The 17428-nt window shown below is 53.7% G+C and overlaps 1 long non-coding RNA gene across 1 annotated transcript; it reads left to right on the forward strand.

Moving 5' to 3' along the window:
• The first annotated feature begins 1995 nt into the window (after nucleotides 1–1995).
• Nucleotides 1996–11703, forward strand: LOC124090639 (uncharacterized). Its single transcript, XR_009226551.1, has 3 exons — nucleotides 1996–2538; nucleotides 3034–3285; nucleotides 5254–11703. It is a non-coding gene; the product is annotated as an uncharacterized LOC124090639 (long non-coding RNA).
• The last annotated feature ends 5725 nt before the right edge of the window (nucleotides 11704–17428 follow it).

Genomic DNA, 17428 nt, shown 5'->3' on the forward strand with positions numbered 1-17428 from the left:
GGAGGGGTGGGGGCACCACACACAGGCTTCGTCCCTCTCACTCGAGGGCCCATTCCTCAACAGTCCATAAAGACTGATCTCTCCTGGACTGATGAGGGCTAATAGCCCATCTGAAGGATCATCCCCTTTCTGGTCTCCTTCCAAGAGGCCAGGGGTCTGGGTGCCAAGGCCTGACCTGAATAGGCTGACAGGCCCCTCCTCACAGCCTAGGGACATGTCACCCCAAGGCTCTGCGAGAACTTTTCAACAATTAAAAAGGAGCAGGCCTCTCCTACCTGAGAAAGTATACCCTACTTTTGTCCTAGATTCACCCATTCAGCCTCTCGTACCCAAGTTCTGGGCCATATACTTGGGGCTCCATATCCTGTTTATTCCCTCAAAGCCCAGACGAGGGAGACCTCAGTGTTCCAGCTCAATGGAGTCTTCCCCACCAAGGACCTGTGAGGCACAGGCAGCCCTGGACCCTTATACCTGCCTCCCACAGTACCTTCCTGGGCTCACCGAGCACCTCTCTGGTTTTTTTTTCTTTTTAAGGAGAGAGAGAGAGAGAGAGAGAGAGAGAGAGAGAGAGAGAGAGAGAGAGAGAATTTTTTAATATTTATTTTTTAGTTCTCAACGGACACAACATCTTTGTTTGTATGTGGTGCTGAGGATCGAACCCGGGCCGCTCGCATGCCAGGCGAGCGCGCTACCGCTTGAGCCACATCCCCAGCCCCAATGCAGTGCTGAGAATCGAACCCAGTACCTCACACATGCTAGACAAGCACTCTACCACTGGGCCACAATCCAGTTCTCCGAGCACCTCTCTGGGCTAAGTCCTGGGATACAGAGAATAGGATATGCTGGCTGTCCTCTGGTCCTGTCTCCTGGTGGAGAGCCAGACACCGGAGCAGACCTCAGAGGCAGTGAGGATGAGTCCTGAAAGGCACCTTTTTGAACAGGACTTGTTCTAAGCATTTGCATATATTCACTTATTTTGTCGCAGGCTCCACAGGACGTCTGCAAAGCAGATTGGTCCATGACTGCCAATTTAGAGATGAGGGGAAAATAAAGGCATGGAGAAGTTCAACAACTCACCCAAAGACGTACAACCTTCGGAGTTTGAGGAAGGCAGGGCCAGGTGGCAGGGCCAGGCTGGAGGTGTGATGGGAGTTGGTCAGACAGGGGCAACAGAAGGAACAGTGTGCAAGACATCCAGGTAGGTAAGTGCTGAACTGCACCCCATTATTCCTGGAGCCCCAGTTTCCTTAGGAGACATTTAGCCATGACCCACCCAGTTCTTCCAGTGAGCCACCATGTTAAGAGTGGCCTTGGAGAGGGTCAGTGAATAACAGATTGGTAGCCATTCTCTTCCCCTTCAGATGCAAGGAAAAGGTTCTCAGATGCATGAATTTAGGAGTGGCAGGGGTATCTTGGGGCTCCCAAAGCAGAATTGGGAGGACTCTAATCCCAGAGACGATATCGATTAAATAATCCAGAGCAGCCAGCCATTGCCCCGCCAAGAGACCACCATCATCCAGGGAAGCGGAACATGACGTCACACCTCCATTGAGGAGCTATCTGGAACTTAAATCCCTAGTGGTTTACACAGGGAGTCAGGTCTAGGCTTTCCTCCAGAGGGGATCCAGGTGCTGGAGCAAGAGCACATATCAGACTGGGAGGGTCAAACCCTTCAGGCCCCTCCAGACCGAAATCTCCTTTGTAACTGGGCTACCTTACATTGTTCTTCCAAAAACAAACACTTGATAGGCTATTTCTCCATTGAGTCACTGTTCAGTTTGCCGGCTCCCAGGAAATCAAACACACTCTGGCTTTGCCTCTTTATCATTCTGGCCACAGTCATGCATTACCCTCTTCTGGGAGGGACTTTCAAGCCTCGGCTGTTTCTCACCCACAAGAACACTGTGCAGTTAGTCCCCAGAGGGCTGGGCCGGGCGTGGCCTTCGCTTATCTCACATTCGCTGCCTTTGAGGGGGTGGGAGTTTGCAGAGTGCATCTCTCCATTTGCCCACAAGATTGCCACATCTCCTTCTCCTGAGAGCTTGGCCCACCATCAAGCCTCCGTCCCACCCCCTCGAGCCCCAGTCTACAGGGCTGGTATTCATTACTGTCTGGTCAAGATCTGATTCAGCCACGTTGCTTCCCAGACAGCCCAGCAGGCAGACAGCTAATGCCCCGGGTGACCCAGGCCTGACTGACTGGTTGGTCAAGTCAGATGGCCATGCCTCTAACAGGAACCGCTGGGTGGACTTCAGCCTCAGTAGGCCGAAACTGCAGCAGGACCCACGGCCGAGTCCCCTGACGTGCCCTGACTCACCAGGTGATACGGAGACCAGTGGTGCTCCTCTGGCAGCAGACCCCAGGAGGCAGGTGTGAGAGCCAGCAAGGCACCTGCGTTCAGGCTGGTGGAAGCGTTGAGGGGACGGGGTCCTCCGCCTTCTCTCTGTACACATTCCTGCCTCTCCCTCTGGTGGTCCCCAGGCAGCTTGCTCCACCTGCTCCCATCCTCCCCGGCAGCGGAAATTCTTTGTCTCCCAGGTGAGGACTCCTTAGTGTAGTCTCACCTTCCCTCTGTCATCCTCACGCTACTCCCACCTGTGCCTGGAAGGCCTTTCTTCCCAAAGAGTCGCCTGGCTCCGCCGTCAGGCCAAGACCTCACCTTTGCACACCCCAGCAACGACCCCTGCAAACACTGTGCAGAGCGTGGAGCCGTCATCTGGGTCTCTCCTCTCCACCCAGAAAGTGGGACTTAATGATGCTATAAAGAGGCTAGGTATCTGTGTTTGGGTCAAAACCTTCTTCCTTGCAGGAAGCAGGTCTTCCCACCACAAAATTCCCCATTAACATGGAGGTAGGACATGAGCCCTGCGGACTGCATCCAGGGGCTCAGATTATATCAGAGCAGCCAGGGTAGTGCAGAAATGGAAGGGGGGAAGTCTCCATGGAAACCAGCAGGTAAAGACTCTCTCTCTTTCTGTCTTTTCCTTCTTTCCTTCCCCTCATCTCTTTTCCCTTTTTTCTTTTTTGTCCTAGGGAATGAACCTGGGGCTTTGCAGTTGCACGTGCTAGGTGAGCACTCTCCTGCTGCACTACATCCCCAGCCCTTTTTAGTAATTTTTAATATCAAGATGGTCTTCTTGCTAAGTTGCCAAGGCTGGCCTCAAACTTGAGATCCTCCTGCCTCAGTCTCCCCAGTCACTGGAATTACAGGTGTGTGCCACTGCACCCAACTCGGTAGAGACTCTTTTTTAAAACAAAGCATGGATGTCTGCCACAGAGAAGAAGGTAATGAATGAGAACATTGGGGCTAAGAATCAGCCACCTGATGAAGGCCTTTCCAAGGCTCCTTGTTGTGGAGGGGGAGGGAGGAGAGCCTGAACTGAGCTCATGCTGTCCACCATGGCCCCCTTCATAGAAGAGGTCCTTATAAAGTGGCTTTGCTCAGCCCTTCTCAAGGAATCTCCTGAGTCCCCACCAAGCCCTGAGCAGAAGCTCAGAGCAGCTTCACCCATGGGGGCCCTGAAGGCCTCAGGGTTGAGCCCTGGGCTCTCAGAGCCCTGTCTTGTCTTCCTTTCCCTAAGCACCCTGGGGGGGGGAGGTGCCAGAGCCTTTGACAGGAAGACCCACTTCCTGTTGGGATTCCCCTGTTAACTTCCACAAGGCCACCAAGCAGCTTTTCTGGCTGCTTATATTATTATTATAAATAATGATAATAAATAAGAGCCCAGGAGAGTAGGGGGACCTGGATCCCGGGGCCTGGGCTGGGTTCACAGGTCAGCGGCTCTGCTCAGAGGAATCTGACTTAGAGGCCTTCTGACCTTGCACAGAACACTTTTAGGGAAGAGGTCAAGAGCCCTAAGGGTCATTTGAACAGGAAGTTCTCAGGTCACATCAAATGTTCCATGTCACAAACCCTCCATTTAACCCCTTTCCAGGAAGTCATCAGTCTCACTGGAAGAGTGGGGGAGGGGTCTGGTAGTGTAATTGTCACAAGTCTGAGGCGTCCAGTGGTCTCTGCTCAGTGCACTTGGCTAAAGCTCCAACTGTATGCACTGACTATCGAGGGGTGGATTCCCCCCCAGCAATCCCCTGATAGCCCAGCACAGGGAGAAACTGTCCCCGAATCACCAGGGGCTCCAGGGAACAGCTGAGGTGGGCTCCTCTGGCAGGAGACCCCAGGAGGCAGGTGTGAGAGCCAGCAAGGCACCTGCGTTCAGGCTGGTGGAAGCGTTGAGGGGACGGGGTCCTCCGCCTTCTCTCTGTACACATTCCTGCCTCTCCCTCTGGTGGTCCCCAGGCAGCTTGCTCCACCTGCCCCCATCCCCCCGGCAGCAGGAATTCTTTGTCTCCCAGGTGAGGACTCCTTAGTGTAGTCTCACCTTCCCCCTGTCATCCTCACGCTACTCCCACCTGTGCCTGGAGAGACTCCGAGGGCCTGAGTGGAGCCAGGTGGGAAGGAGAGGCCCAGGGTTGCTTCATTCACAACTCCCAGGACGGCCTCCTCCCAGGTCCCCTGACTCCTGGAGGTTTCTGGAGTCACAGACAAGTTCTCCTAGCATTCCGGGGTCCAGCTCCGTAGCCCTGTCCTCCTGGAAGCCCTCCCTGGGAGTGCAGATGGTCTTAGAATCAAAGGGCAACTGCTGAGAAAGTAGCTGGGAAAAACAGAAGCTAGGACTGCGCCTGCTAAGAGGGAGAGAGAGAGGAATTGCCACGTGGCCTGCCTTTGGGGCTCAGCCAGGAGCCCGGCTCTTGAGGGTGCCCTTTGCCAGGGGAGTTCATCCCTGGAGCTGTGGGGTAAGCTGGCAGGTAAGAGGGAAGGCTCCCTGAACAGGAAAAAGGACCAAGACAGATGACTCCCCAAAGAGGTGGCACTGAGTGGGTGGGGGACACACTAGCTGTCCTGTCTGAACTCCCTCACCTAGGGAACCCTGCAGAATGACTAACCTTTCTAGGGAGTTGCCCTTGAGCAGGGAGGGATGGCAGCAAGACGGGCTGGGAACCAAGGGCCAATGGTGCTTCCCAGCACTGTCCTGACTCATAGGAGCCCACGTCATCACAGACCCTCAGGCCCATGGCGCCCCTCGAGGGTGGCTGCTTTAGCCAATATGGCGTCTGCTGGGAGAAAGCTGTCCCTGGGGAGCCAACATCCACCACCCACACCCAGGGAGGCCCAGCCCCCACCTCTTCCCGCCAACTCACACCCCTTCCTGACCTTGGTTTCCTATTTTTCCTGTTCTGCCATTTTTTCCCGAGAGGGCATCCTACCCATCTTCCTAGACCAGCCGAGAACTCCTCCCTGACAGTTTGCTCCCTGGTACCCATGGACTCCAGCTCACAGGTGCCACAGCCCCGAGATCTAAAGTGCATCTTTGAAGCGGGATCCTGAGATCACTAAGGGCTGAGCACCCATCAGGAGAACCAGGCGCCTGGCATCCCATTGGTGCTCAGCAGGATCTCAGCAACGGACTGACTCTTTAGTCCCTTCTGTCCCTCCACACTGGCTCCTACTCCCTGTGACCTGGTGCTTCAGGGAGGTGGCCCAGCTAGGAGCCCCCAGAATTCCTGTCTAGGACTCAGCCCCACACCGGGCTTCACAGGCACCAGGCTTCCTGGAGTGTGGCGCCAGCCTCGGGGCTGATTTAGCCACTGATCCAACAAGGGGGTGCCCGTGACTTCTTCCTGCCAGTTACCGGCTGCTGCTCCTTTACCCTCAGGAACCAACTTCTGTTCAGAGTCAGCAACTTGGGACAAAGAAAAGGGGTGACCTCATGTGATGGCCACAGTCATGAATGGGAAGATGTGTGTTCTACTTCTCCTTCAGGAGAACATTTTTCTCCCCAGGGAGGGAGGCCGCCAGTCGCAGTGTGGGCTCCTCCACATCAGCGGAGTGTAGCCTGGATGGGTTTCCAGACAGCCACCCTGTGCAGCAGAAAGAACACTGGACTGGGACGCGCTGGCCGTCCTGTCTGAACTCCCCGATCTGGGGCAGAGAGACCCAGTGAGTCTGGGCTTTGCATCACCAACCCTCTCAACACCACTGACAAATCATTCCTCTTCTCTGAACCTCAATTTCAAGAGTGTGCACCCAAGAATCTTCACAGCTTTATGACCTGCAGAAGCCCACGTGCTCCGAGGAGTCCTGAGGAGTAGCATTGTCCTAAGATCCCACTGAGGGGCACATTCCAGCAAGCATCTCTCTCCCGGGCTCCCGGAGGGACCCTGCAGTGCTGAGATAAAGCTTTGAAGTCAGGCAGGTCCTCTGACTCCTATAGTACATTGTGCAACTTCCTGATGATTGTTTTACAAGTAAGAAGACCTAAGGCCTCAGAAGGAAAGGAGAGCAGCTGAGGTCTGGGCGGAGGCCTGGGCCTTCTGTCTCACAACTCTGTGCCCCCGCCCCGCTCCCCAAAGGACTTGCCCTGAAGGGTCAATGATCAGAAGAGGGGCCAAAGCACTGGAAAGAATGTTCCCCTCTCAAGGGCTGAAATGCAAGCTGCCATGCCTCACTTCGACCTGCCTAGGAGGCCAGTTCCTCTGCCCAGGGGGATGTATGGATGTGCTGCAGATACATGTGTCTTCAGGAGGGTTGCAGGCTGCAACCACATGGCCCCAGAGGGAAGCTGGGTGGCGGCTGGGGCTGCAGCTGGTCTTGTGCCTTTCATCTCCAGATGCCTAGGCCTCCCTCCCCACATGGTGCCCAGAAGGCATGGGGGGCTTCCCCTGCTGGAAGCTCACCACAGTACTGACAGCGGGGGACTTCGCCTCCCAGAGCCCTTGAAGCTTGAAGATGTCAGTTGTCACAGCTCCGCCCCCCCACCTTCTATACCCCTCACAGCCTTTTAAGGTGATAACTGGGAATAGGAAATGGAGAGCATGGGGGGAGGGCAGAGAGGCGTGGGAGCAAATGGAGCCCTCTCCGCTGGCCACTGGGGGACACGCTCAGGTTACTGAGTGTGTCTGTGCAGATCGGTTTCCACATCAGGGCTGTTGGCCTGAAGGAGAGTCCTCTTTTCTAGTTGCAATGAAGACCATGCCTCTGCAGGTCTGGATCTTCCAGGAGAGGCACTGTTTCTAACACGCACATAGATACTCAGGTGCCCCTGCAGGTCCTGAGACTGCCTAGGGGGTCTCCATTCCTAGGCAGAACTGCGTGGACAGAAGGCCTCAGAAGGTGTAGAATAACAGCTGGAGCTCAATTCACAAACTCATTCCCTCCCCGTGCCCGAGCGTCCCTTTTCCAACCACCCCACCTGGATGGTGACCACTGGCAGTTCCAGCCAGGAGCCTGAGTACTGGACCAGTCAGCATGGTGCATGGGAGCCCACAGAGGCATCTTGATAAGCCAGAGTGGGCAGTGACCTTTGATCCACAGATCCCTGTGGATGACTTCCTCCAGAGAAGGGGAAAGGTGGCCCGGAGCCCAGCCCCGCCAGAGACACCCTGAATCTCCAGGCTTTAAAGCTCCATGGGCCAGTGTGATCTGGAGGTCAGGCTGAAACAGGCCAAAGTCCAGCACGCTCTGGGCTCAGCCAGGTCTCCCCTTGGGATCTCAGTCCCTGATTCTCCTAATGTCATGGGAGAGTGAGGTCTCAGTCTCTATCCTTCCTGCCTTCTCACCAATCTCTCTCTCTCTCTCTCTCTCTCTCTCTCTCTCTCTCTCTCTCTCTCTCTCACACACACACACACACACACACACATGTCACTACGGGGGACCATCTGTGAGACCTGGAACCTGGTCCACTTGTGGCTCTGACACACTGTGATCTGTACCGGAAGCTTCCTTAGAATGGGCATGTGTACATCAGGCGCTGCGAGGCAGGTGATCCCGGGGCTGTCTGGCTGTATCTTCCCTCTCCCTCTTTCTTCAATTCCTCCTTCTCACCAGGAGCAGATGCTGGGGGAGAGAAGAGTTAATGCCTGAACAAATGAGCAGATGGAGTGCAGGGTCTCCCTCCACCCCGATTTCCAACCCCCTAATCCCCTTCCCATCCCCATCTCAGGGCCTGGCTCTGGGGCAGAGCCCAGGTGTTTTTCATTAAGGGTTTGTTTTATTGCAGATTCTCAGGATCTGGGGGAGGAATGCTGGGAGAATTACCTAATCCTCCACCCCACCCCCAGCCTTTTAAGGGGTGTTTGATAAGCCCCCACACATCAGGAGTCAAGTTACCACCAGGGGTCTGTCCTCTCCCACTACCCAAACCCTTCCTGGGAAGCTTTGCACCCTCTCAGGAGGTCAACCAGGGCCTTCCACCTACCCTTCCTCCTGCAAGAGCCGGAGCATCCTAAGGAACAAAGTTAATTATCTCCCACTCTTACTTTAAAATCCACCAAAGACAGCCCACTCTCTCCCACTGTCTTTTAACAATGGGTTCGGATTTGTAGCAACTGCCAATTTCTATGGTGTAAAGATTCCCTCCCTCCACGGGCAATTTCAAGCCACCAATAGGAGGTCACTGAACTCAAGTCCATCATCAGCTCTCACGGCCAGCTGGAGCTGGTGTCAGCATACCATCACCTCTTCCCCTTTACCCTTGACCTAGAATGCAAAGCCCTCCTTTACTGGCCTCAGGTGTCCTTCCAGACTCACTCTTCGTGCTTTCCCACCCCGTACAGACACTGCACACTGGGTGTCCTGGGGTTCCCTGAGTACACCTCGACCTTGCCAAGAGCACACCTCTCGTTCTGCCAGCCGGCCCCTTGGAGAATCCCCTCTTCAGCTGCCTCCTCCGGGCAGACTTCTCTAACTTCCCAAGCTAGATGAGATCCCCTTCATCTGTGTCCTCACAATCCTGCCCTTGGACTTCTGTATTGTTTAATAACATCTGTGTGTCATTGCCACACAACTGCAGGGTTGTCAAAGGCCAGAATGTGCCCTGGTTTGTCTCTGTGTTTCAGATCCTAACCCACAAATGGCTCAGTGACTGTGCTGAAGGAGGGGCATTCAGGTAGGGTATGCTCAGGGTGCAGAGCCCCAGGGGAAGAGCTCCCTCAGGAACCAGGGCCATTCGCTTTAATTTCCCAGCAGAGGCCAGCATCACATTCTTGGCCAGCTTCTTGAGGCTACAGGACGGACAGAGAACACTACCAATACTCACCCCATCACTGGAGTGGGCAAGGCCTCCACCTTCTGGATCTGAGATATACCAAATGACACCCTCTGCCTGCCCCCTGGCACACAGGGCCTCAGAGCTATCTGGGGCAAGGCAGAAGTGAGCCACTGCGCCCCCCCCCCCCCCCCGGGCCTTGTGTGCTTGTGACCACAGTTCCCTGCAGGCACATTGTCATTTTTGACAATACCACCAGGCATTTTGGAAGGCTACCCTTCCCCATGCCTGGTATAGCCTTAGGGATCATGGGGGCAGTCTCAGCCTGGAAGATCCACACCTGTCCAGGAAGCCTCTATGCACAGTGAGTGGGGAAGACCTGGGTCTGCACCTTGGCTCAGCAGCTAGGACGTAACAGGCTGTGTCTCACTTTCCTCATCTTGCAAATGGGGCAGTAACACTCACATTTTAGGGTTACGTGACCCTAAGTGTAGCAGCTACTGTATATGGAGTATTTGCAAGGTGCCCACAGGAAAATGCTAAGCACTTTACAAACATTACCTTATTTAATGCCCTCACCACTCTAATTACGAGGTCAGAGCTGTTAGCCCTCTTTCACAAATGAGAAAACCAGATTCTGAGGAGTTTATGGTTGGACAGCAAGTATCGTAGGGTCTAATTCCAAAGCTCCTGTTCCTACCACTATGTCCCTCTGCATCCTAAAATTGGAGGGTAGTGCAATATAGGGTCTGGCATGTGCTAGGGATGTAAGAAATGGTGGCTCTTATTCATAATTATCCAGAATCCTGCTGGGTGGCAATTAGCAGGAGACTGTATTTTCTTCATCTCTTTCAAAGTCTCATCTGAATCGGAAGGTAGGCGTCAGCATTCCTGGTTGTTAAATAAGGAAACTGAGACCCAAGGGGTGGAGGCTTTGCTGCGGTCCCTCAACTAGAGGGGGCAGACACCAGGTCTGGACAGAGGATGCCCTGAGCTCAGGAGAAATGCCCTCTGGCTGTGGGCACAGGTGAGGACGGGGGAGGGAAAGCAGGCCTGAGGAGGGAGTTCTGCATGCCAGTCACTTCTCTGGTCCCCACCATGAGCCACGTAAGTGCACCCTGTGGTGCTGACGATCCAGCCCTGCCACCTTGAACAGAACATTTCCCCTCCAGACCTGCTTCCTCCTCTGTAGCCTGGGAATGAGACCTCCACCCTACACAGCCCCAGAGTGACTGTGAGAATACAATGAGTTTGAGCCCTTGGGGTGGAAGTCCTTCTCGGAGGGGTGTCCATGAGCCCTGAGTCGCCAGCCTTGTGTTAGACTGTAGTTGAAAGCCACGTCTCAGGACGTCTAAGCTCTCCTCTGGAAAGTCGTGACTGCGCCATCACTTTATGCACAAAGCATGGCCAGGTCCTGTGAGGGTAGGCCTGCTTTGTGTCAGGATTCTTAGGCCCGGAAGCTGCTTGTCCATCACCCTGAGGAATGTTTCTAATTGGGTTCAAGTGGTAGCACATGTGGAGTGGCAAAACCCCTTCATTAAAAGAGAAAAATGGATGAATGTTTTATATAAAGAACAGCGAGAACCTGAGGGACAGAGAAAAGCAGCTGATAAAATTCTTCCTCCCAAAGACTCTGACCAGGCAGCCATCAGCTGGAATCTGGACACACTCACGTCACTTGTTTTGTCCTGGCTCAGAAGTCGCTGGGCTGGACCCACAGGGGAGGCTCAGGCTACGTCTGCACCAGGGACCTAGGGCCCAATGTGGATCCTCTTCCCTGGCCCTCATGCTTCAGGGACAACGTATCAGGAAAGTGGGTCTACGTCATCAAAGTCCCCGGGGCCTGGTTCTCAGTAGGTCTGGTTACCTTCTACGCAAGAATCATGGAAGATACGAGAAGTCATTTATCTAGTGCCATATCCTACAAATGGGGGACACTGAGGACCAGAGGGAGAGAGCCCTAGAAAGTGGATGACCGTGCTGGGCTCCTGACCGCTCCCAGTCCTCGTGCTGTCACAGGTTCAACAACAAGGTCCATCATTTTTGACCCTGCTGTCCTTGCTGTCCAACCATAAACTCCTCAGAGTCTAGGAGACCAGTCACCATCCCATGACGCCTTGGGAGATCACATAGCTGATAAATGGTAGAACCAGGATCTGACACCCAAGTACCCAACTCCAGGGTCTTCCTCTGACCAGCATGCTATCCTGGCCAGGAGCCCCGTCCTGCACCACACCTGGTGTCCCTCCATAATGGAGCCTATTCCCTCCTGCTCTTCTCACCCTGCCTTTTGGATTCCAAATCAGGATTTGCACTTGAACAAAGGGAGTGTTTTGGTTCAGGAATCTAGAAGTAAGGCCGTCCTCTGAGTGATTACAAATAAAGTCACCACATCCATACCACAGAACACTAAGAATGACATCAGGGAACCAACTCCTGATGTTCACAGCTTAGATGAGCTCAGATGCCATCTCCTAAGCAAAGGATCCAAACTCAAAAGGCTCCAGGGGTTCCATTCACAGGACACCTGGAAAAGGAGAGACTGTGGGGACAGAGAGCTCTGGCGATGGGGGAGGGGTTGATGACCAAGGGCACAGGGAAGATTTTGGAGGTGATAAAATGATGGTGTGTATTTGTAAATAAATGATATATCAACAAGGACAAAGGTATGTCAAACACATTTTAATTTTTTTTTAAAAAAGAAAAAAAAAACATTTTTCCTCTTCTCTTTTTCTCACTCATTTTGACCTTAGCCTAAATTTGAATGATTAAAGAACTTCACCCAGTGGGTATTTCCTAAGTGCTTCCTATGGGACGGGACCTGTGCTCTACCCAGAGAGGGAGGCTGGAACCAGAAGCCATCCTCTGCCATCACTCAGGGGGTGCAGGGCCCTCCTCACCCTCCCAACACCGTGCCCAGGCCAGTGTACCACTGTCCCTGTTCTTAGGGACTCTGGATGGCTTCAGCCTAACACTGATCAATGTGGGTTCGTTAGTTACTATGTGCTGAAATCCTGGAATTTCTGAGATGTTTCCATGGCTTATGGACCATAATATATGAAGTGGGGACCTGGGAATCATCCTCTTCCTTGTCACACCACCCCATCTCGTGTCCCTCCCAACTGGGGAAGGAGGGAGTGGCACAAATCACCAGGCAGGGGTCAACAGGAATCTTGTGTTGAAGCTTGTCGCTCACCTGCCCTAGCCAGGGGAGGGCGGTTTGTGATGTGTTCGTTCACTGGACCCGAAGTGCTCTGGGCTGTTGTGCAAAAATCAATCCGCGGGCCAATCTTGTCGGTCCTTCTCCTTGAATATCCACTGACTCCATGTGTGGCTCCAGGCCATAGCACCTGTCACAGGGACCCCTCTGAACCTCCCAACTGAGCAGCCCCCACACTCCCTAGCACTGCAGCTAGCAGGATGGGCCAAAGACCAAAGCCTGACGGCCAACCCCTCAAGACCATTAGCATACAAGGAACACACAGCCATTCATAAGGAAAAGGGAAAAAGCCTAGAAAAACAGGCCCCCAAATACGAAAAAGCAGTTCCCCTACTAAAAAAAAGAAAGAAAAATGGCAAAACCAAGAAAATATTCCTAAGTTAATTTTCTATTAAATAAATGAAAATAAAAACTACGTAATACTATCTCCATTCCTCAAACCAGAGGAAAAAAGAAAAAGGAAGCATTTGGTAAAATGTGGAGACAGGTAAAGGGTGGTCTCTCAGACTGGATATTGGGCAGGGATGGGGAATTGGTGAAGCTTTGGGAGGACGATTGGAAGAACACTTTTTCCTTCCACCCAGGACCTGCAGCTAGAAAAGGTAGCCAGGCGAGGACCCAGGAGCTGATCCAGCACTGTCACCAGGAGCAAAAGCCTGGAAATGAGGGGGTCTCCAAGGAGAAAGTGCTGGGTCACGTATGGTCCATCTGCAGCCCCTACAAGAGTGGGGCAGAACCGTCTGCATGGGCCAAGATGAAACCAGGTCAGAAGAAGGATCTGCAACTCCAGGTATAGACGATCGTCCTCTAGATGGGAGTTTTTATTCTCAGGTACACAGATGGGGCAACTTTCTGGAAATGTGCACTAAAAACCTGTTAGATGAAGTTGCCTTTGGCCCGAGAGACATGCGGGGAGGAGCTCACTTTCATCTTATCCTTTCCTGTTCTGCTTAGATTTCTAATTATGTGCAGAGTATTTTAATGCTTTAAATGTCATCAGGAAATATCCGGGTGGTGGGACTTGAGACATATTTGGTTTTCTTCTTTATACTCTTCTACATGAAAAAGAATCAAATTCGATGGGTTTCAACGCCTTCACTGCACTGGGGATAAACTCCACTCTCCCACCAGGACACCCCGGGAGGTGCCAGTCCCAGGGCTGCTTCCTCCAATTTCCTCTCTCTGGACTCCTGGCTCTGCCAACATCAGCTTTCCACGCTGCAGAACCCCTTGGGGGTTCCATCCACCTAGATCACCTCCCCTGCTCCCGGACTGCCTCTTAACTTGACCTTCTGGTCCTTCAGCTTGATTTCAGATGCCCACCCAGTGCTTGTCCCCGGGAGCCGTGTTGTCCTGCTAGCTGGATCCCTGGCACCCCAGCCTCACCTCCTCTGTGCCAACATCCCTACTCGGCTGTCATGACCTGTCCACTGGCCAGCAGCCCTCACTCCCCTTCAATAGCCTGGAATATTAAGGACAGACCAGGATCACTGTGCAGAGCCCAGCACTGAGCCTGGCACGTAGTAAGCTTCATAAATATCTGTTGGCCGAACTGGCAGATGACTGAGAACTAACAAAGAGCCGGCACCTCAGGCTTATCCCTACTGCGGGCCTGTCCAAGGGGTGGCACTCCTGGGCCTGGCCTCCGACACCAGCCCGAGCTGAGGGAGACTGGAGGGGCAGACAAAGCAGCCAGCAGCCGGGCCGCTGCTACACTCCAAGGTGGCTTTGATTTCCTCTTCTGCGGGTGCCAAGTCCCTGAACAAATATTTTCCTGGAGTGGAGGAACGGCATAGCTCCCGGCCTTAAGTGCTGGAAAGGCAGTCGGGTAGGGCAGGTTCCAGGAACCGGAGAGGTTCAGGCTGGCTGTCGCTGGGGAGGAGTGGTCACTCAGGCTGCCCTATGGGAGGTGCCCACCTCTGGCTGTCTGAGGAGGGGGCCTGTGCCACCTACCCTGTGGGGCCCGGCTGGCTCGCCTGGCTCCGCGTGCAGCTGTGAGAGGCTTTTGCCCTGGGCTTCTCCGCCCATAAATTAGAATCCTCTGGGAGTCTAAAGAAAACGTAGGCCATGTGGGCCTCCCTCATTTTTGCTGAAAAAGCTACAGTAGGGTTTAAAGGAACTAATTAGAATCTCAGAAGCCCTTTTATAAGCATTTTTTTTTCCCCTTTAACTTTCCTTTTGCGGAATAACATACACAGAGTACACTCATCTAAGTGTACAGCTTGATGATTTATTTACATACACGTTCACCCTTGTAATCACCACCCACATCAAGCCAGAGAGTATTTCCGGCACCCAGAAGGTTCCTTTGTGTCCTGGCCTCGTCAACTACCACACCCTCTGCCCATTGGCTTCTAGTATCATCAATCACCTCTGACTGCTCCTGAATTTCAGAGATGGATCATGTGGCATGGGCTCTTTTGTGTCTGGACTCTTGTACCCAATATATTACCTAGGACATTCACCTATGTTGTGCATGCATTGGCACCGTCCTTTCTATTGCTGAGTATTATTCCACTGTATGAATTCACCACATGCCCCTCCAAGTGCTCGTGTGGATTGGCGCACCCTCCAACAGCCTAGGAGTCCTCTGTGACTTCCCCTCCCTCCAACACCATGTCCTTTTCAGGGAAGGGGGATCTTGTTTGATTAATGTATTTCTAAGAGCAAGACAGCAGCTTGGCCATCCACAATGGGCTCCCAAGTGCACAGACTCCCCACTCTAACACGGAGCCCCTAATCTGGCACGGGCACTTATCTTGCATTCATGTCCCAGTGGGCCTAGTCCAAAATGGGTGCAGGGTGGGAGAAGCAGCAGCATTGGGGGGTTGGTGAGGGGAAGGGAGAAAGCCAGGCAGGTGGGACTCTCTGCAGCATTAAGGTTGGTGGGCCCAATTTCTAAGTCTCTCTAGGTGCCTGGCTGGGGTCCTCTCTCAGTTCCTGCTCATTCAGCTCCAGAGGTCAGCCCACCTGCTGTGGCCACAGGCTGGGGAGAAAGGGACCAGTAGGCTCGATGCGGGTAGAGGTAAACCATGATCCCAGGGCTCCTGGGCGTGGAGATTACCTGAAGACCCACTTTAAGAAGACCTCCCTCCAGATGCTGTTTTGGGGGCCCATTCACCATCAGTGCCTAACCTGAGAGGTGAGATCACCCACCTCAAGGATCAGCTCTGGGGCCACTGTCCCTTCTCCTCCCATGAGATTCCATACTGTCCACCAGCTCAGAGGACGCCCCACCGTGGACACCTCTTCCCTCAGGTTCCCCTCGGGCAGTGTACCTGTGGAACAAGTTCTCACTCCGTGAGTTGGGGCCACACCTCACAATTCCTGTTAGTGTCACCTCTAAGCTTCCAAGCCCAGGCCTATCATTAACCCTCCCTCTCCCCTCTCACTGGCCTGGCTCTCCTGCCCCTTTCCCAAAGTCCCTGCAGAGGCTGCAGGCTCCCCCTCCCCCTCCCCCTCAGAATAGGGCAAAGTGACATGAGGAGCGAACCCCAAGGCCAGCAAGGCCAAGCCCGCAGTTTAAACAGAAACCAGCTGCAAAGTAGGAACGCAGCGCGAGCAACCAGGAGAAGACACTCAGTTAGAAAATGACTTGAAAGAGCTCTTGGTGGCAATTCGGGGCACCCGCTCCCATACAGAGCACACACCCAGGCCTGACGGCAGCCTGAGCCAGAGGCCGGGAAAACGAGAGGGTGCTGGACTGCTCCCTTCAGAGGGGTGGGGGAGTCTTGAGAAGGAGGTGGAGGGAAGAGCAGGGGTGAAGGCATGGGACACAGGGGGCGAGCTGAGGTGGGGAGACGGGAGGAGAAACTTCACGAGCTGGGCTGTCCCAGGAACTGGATGCTGACCACCGCACCACCATTGAGCTTCTTTCTGTTCATCTCGGTAAATAAAGTCTGTTTTAGGACACAACACTGTCTTCAGAGTGCCCTGGGGTGAGGTCACCCAGAGTGGGAGCATAGAGCAAGAGGACAGAGGGACGGATGAGCATGACAAAGGTGTAAGGGGAGGTAGTTTAATCCACGTGGACATGAGTGGAGGTGGGAGTGGGGGAAAGGGGCTGGGGTCTTGGAACCTGGCAGGTCCTGTGTGGAAGGAGCATTATTCATAAACTCATAAATATCTGGGCAGTCAATTCTACAGCTGTGTCCTCACTATGCAGCCCGGGGAGGGGCAGAAAGTAGGCCAGGTCAGGGCTGGATGGAATCCAGGGCTGGACTCGGAGGGCAGGCGGCTGGAGGCCCCAGAATATGAGGGCCCCTTTGGTGCAATGTGCTTCTTCAACTCCCGGATCTTTCACTATCTGTCTCTCCTACTGTGCAGACAATACTGTTGGGCCTTTGGCACTGGAGACAGTTTGCTGGTGAGTTTTCAGGGATCATACACGTAGAACAGCCAACTAGGAAAAATTTGGAGGCTCTCATGTCCTTGAGGAAGGGAACAATCTAGTCAGTCTTAATGACAGAGGAGGGCTGGGTAGGTGCACGGCCAGGAGCCCTGGGAGGAGGAGACCTGCACAGGGTGTGTGGCAGGGCAAGGAGGGCAGAGGTGGAGAGACCAGCACTCCATACACAGTCCAGAGCTAGGCTCCTACAACAAAGGGGACAGGATAGGACATTGACAGGCTAAGAAGCAATTCTACTACCACTACAGTGTCTGCTGTCCAGAAATGACAAGTCACTTGTGTACCATCCCATAGACCAGCAACTGAGCACAGTCCCAAACCCCTGTCCCCAACCCCTGCTGTGTCTAGTCACTCCAGCAGAAAGTCCCAGGCTGGAGCACAGGTCCCCTTCATTTGGTGGTGCAAAGTAGCTCAACCCAGAGTGGCCACAGAGCAACTGGAAAGTCATCAAATTAAATAAGCGAGGACAGGAGTTTCGGGAGCCCCAGTCCCAGCAGAGGTACAGTAGAAGGGCTGCCTGAGGTCCTCAAAGAGGGCCTAGATCCACACCTCTGCCGGAGGCCAGTGGCCTCAGAGGTCAAGCTGTGTGTGCTGTCTGGCTATGTTAGCCCTTCAGAAGGATTTACATCATGCCTTAGAGACCCTTGGCTGAGCCTACCCACCTCTAAAAGAATTTTAGCCAAAACAAAAAAACAAACCAGAGAGGCTCTGGGCCTGGATCCCTCCCCTCAGAGACACGAAGGCACACAGCCTCTA

This window comes from Marmota monax, unplaced genomic scaffold, assembly GCF_021218885.2.
Source record: "Marmota monax isolate L192 unplaced genomic scaffold, Marmota_monax_Labrador192_F-V1.1 WCK01_AAM20220418_F8-fsc00010, whole genome shotgun sequence".
Classification (NCBI taxonomy): Eukaryota; Metazoa; Chordata; class Mammalia; order Rodentia; family Sciuridae; genus Marmota; species Marmota monax.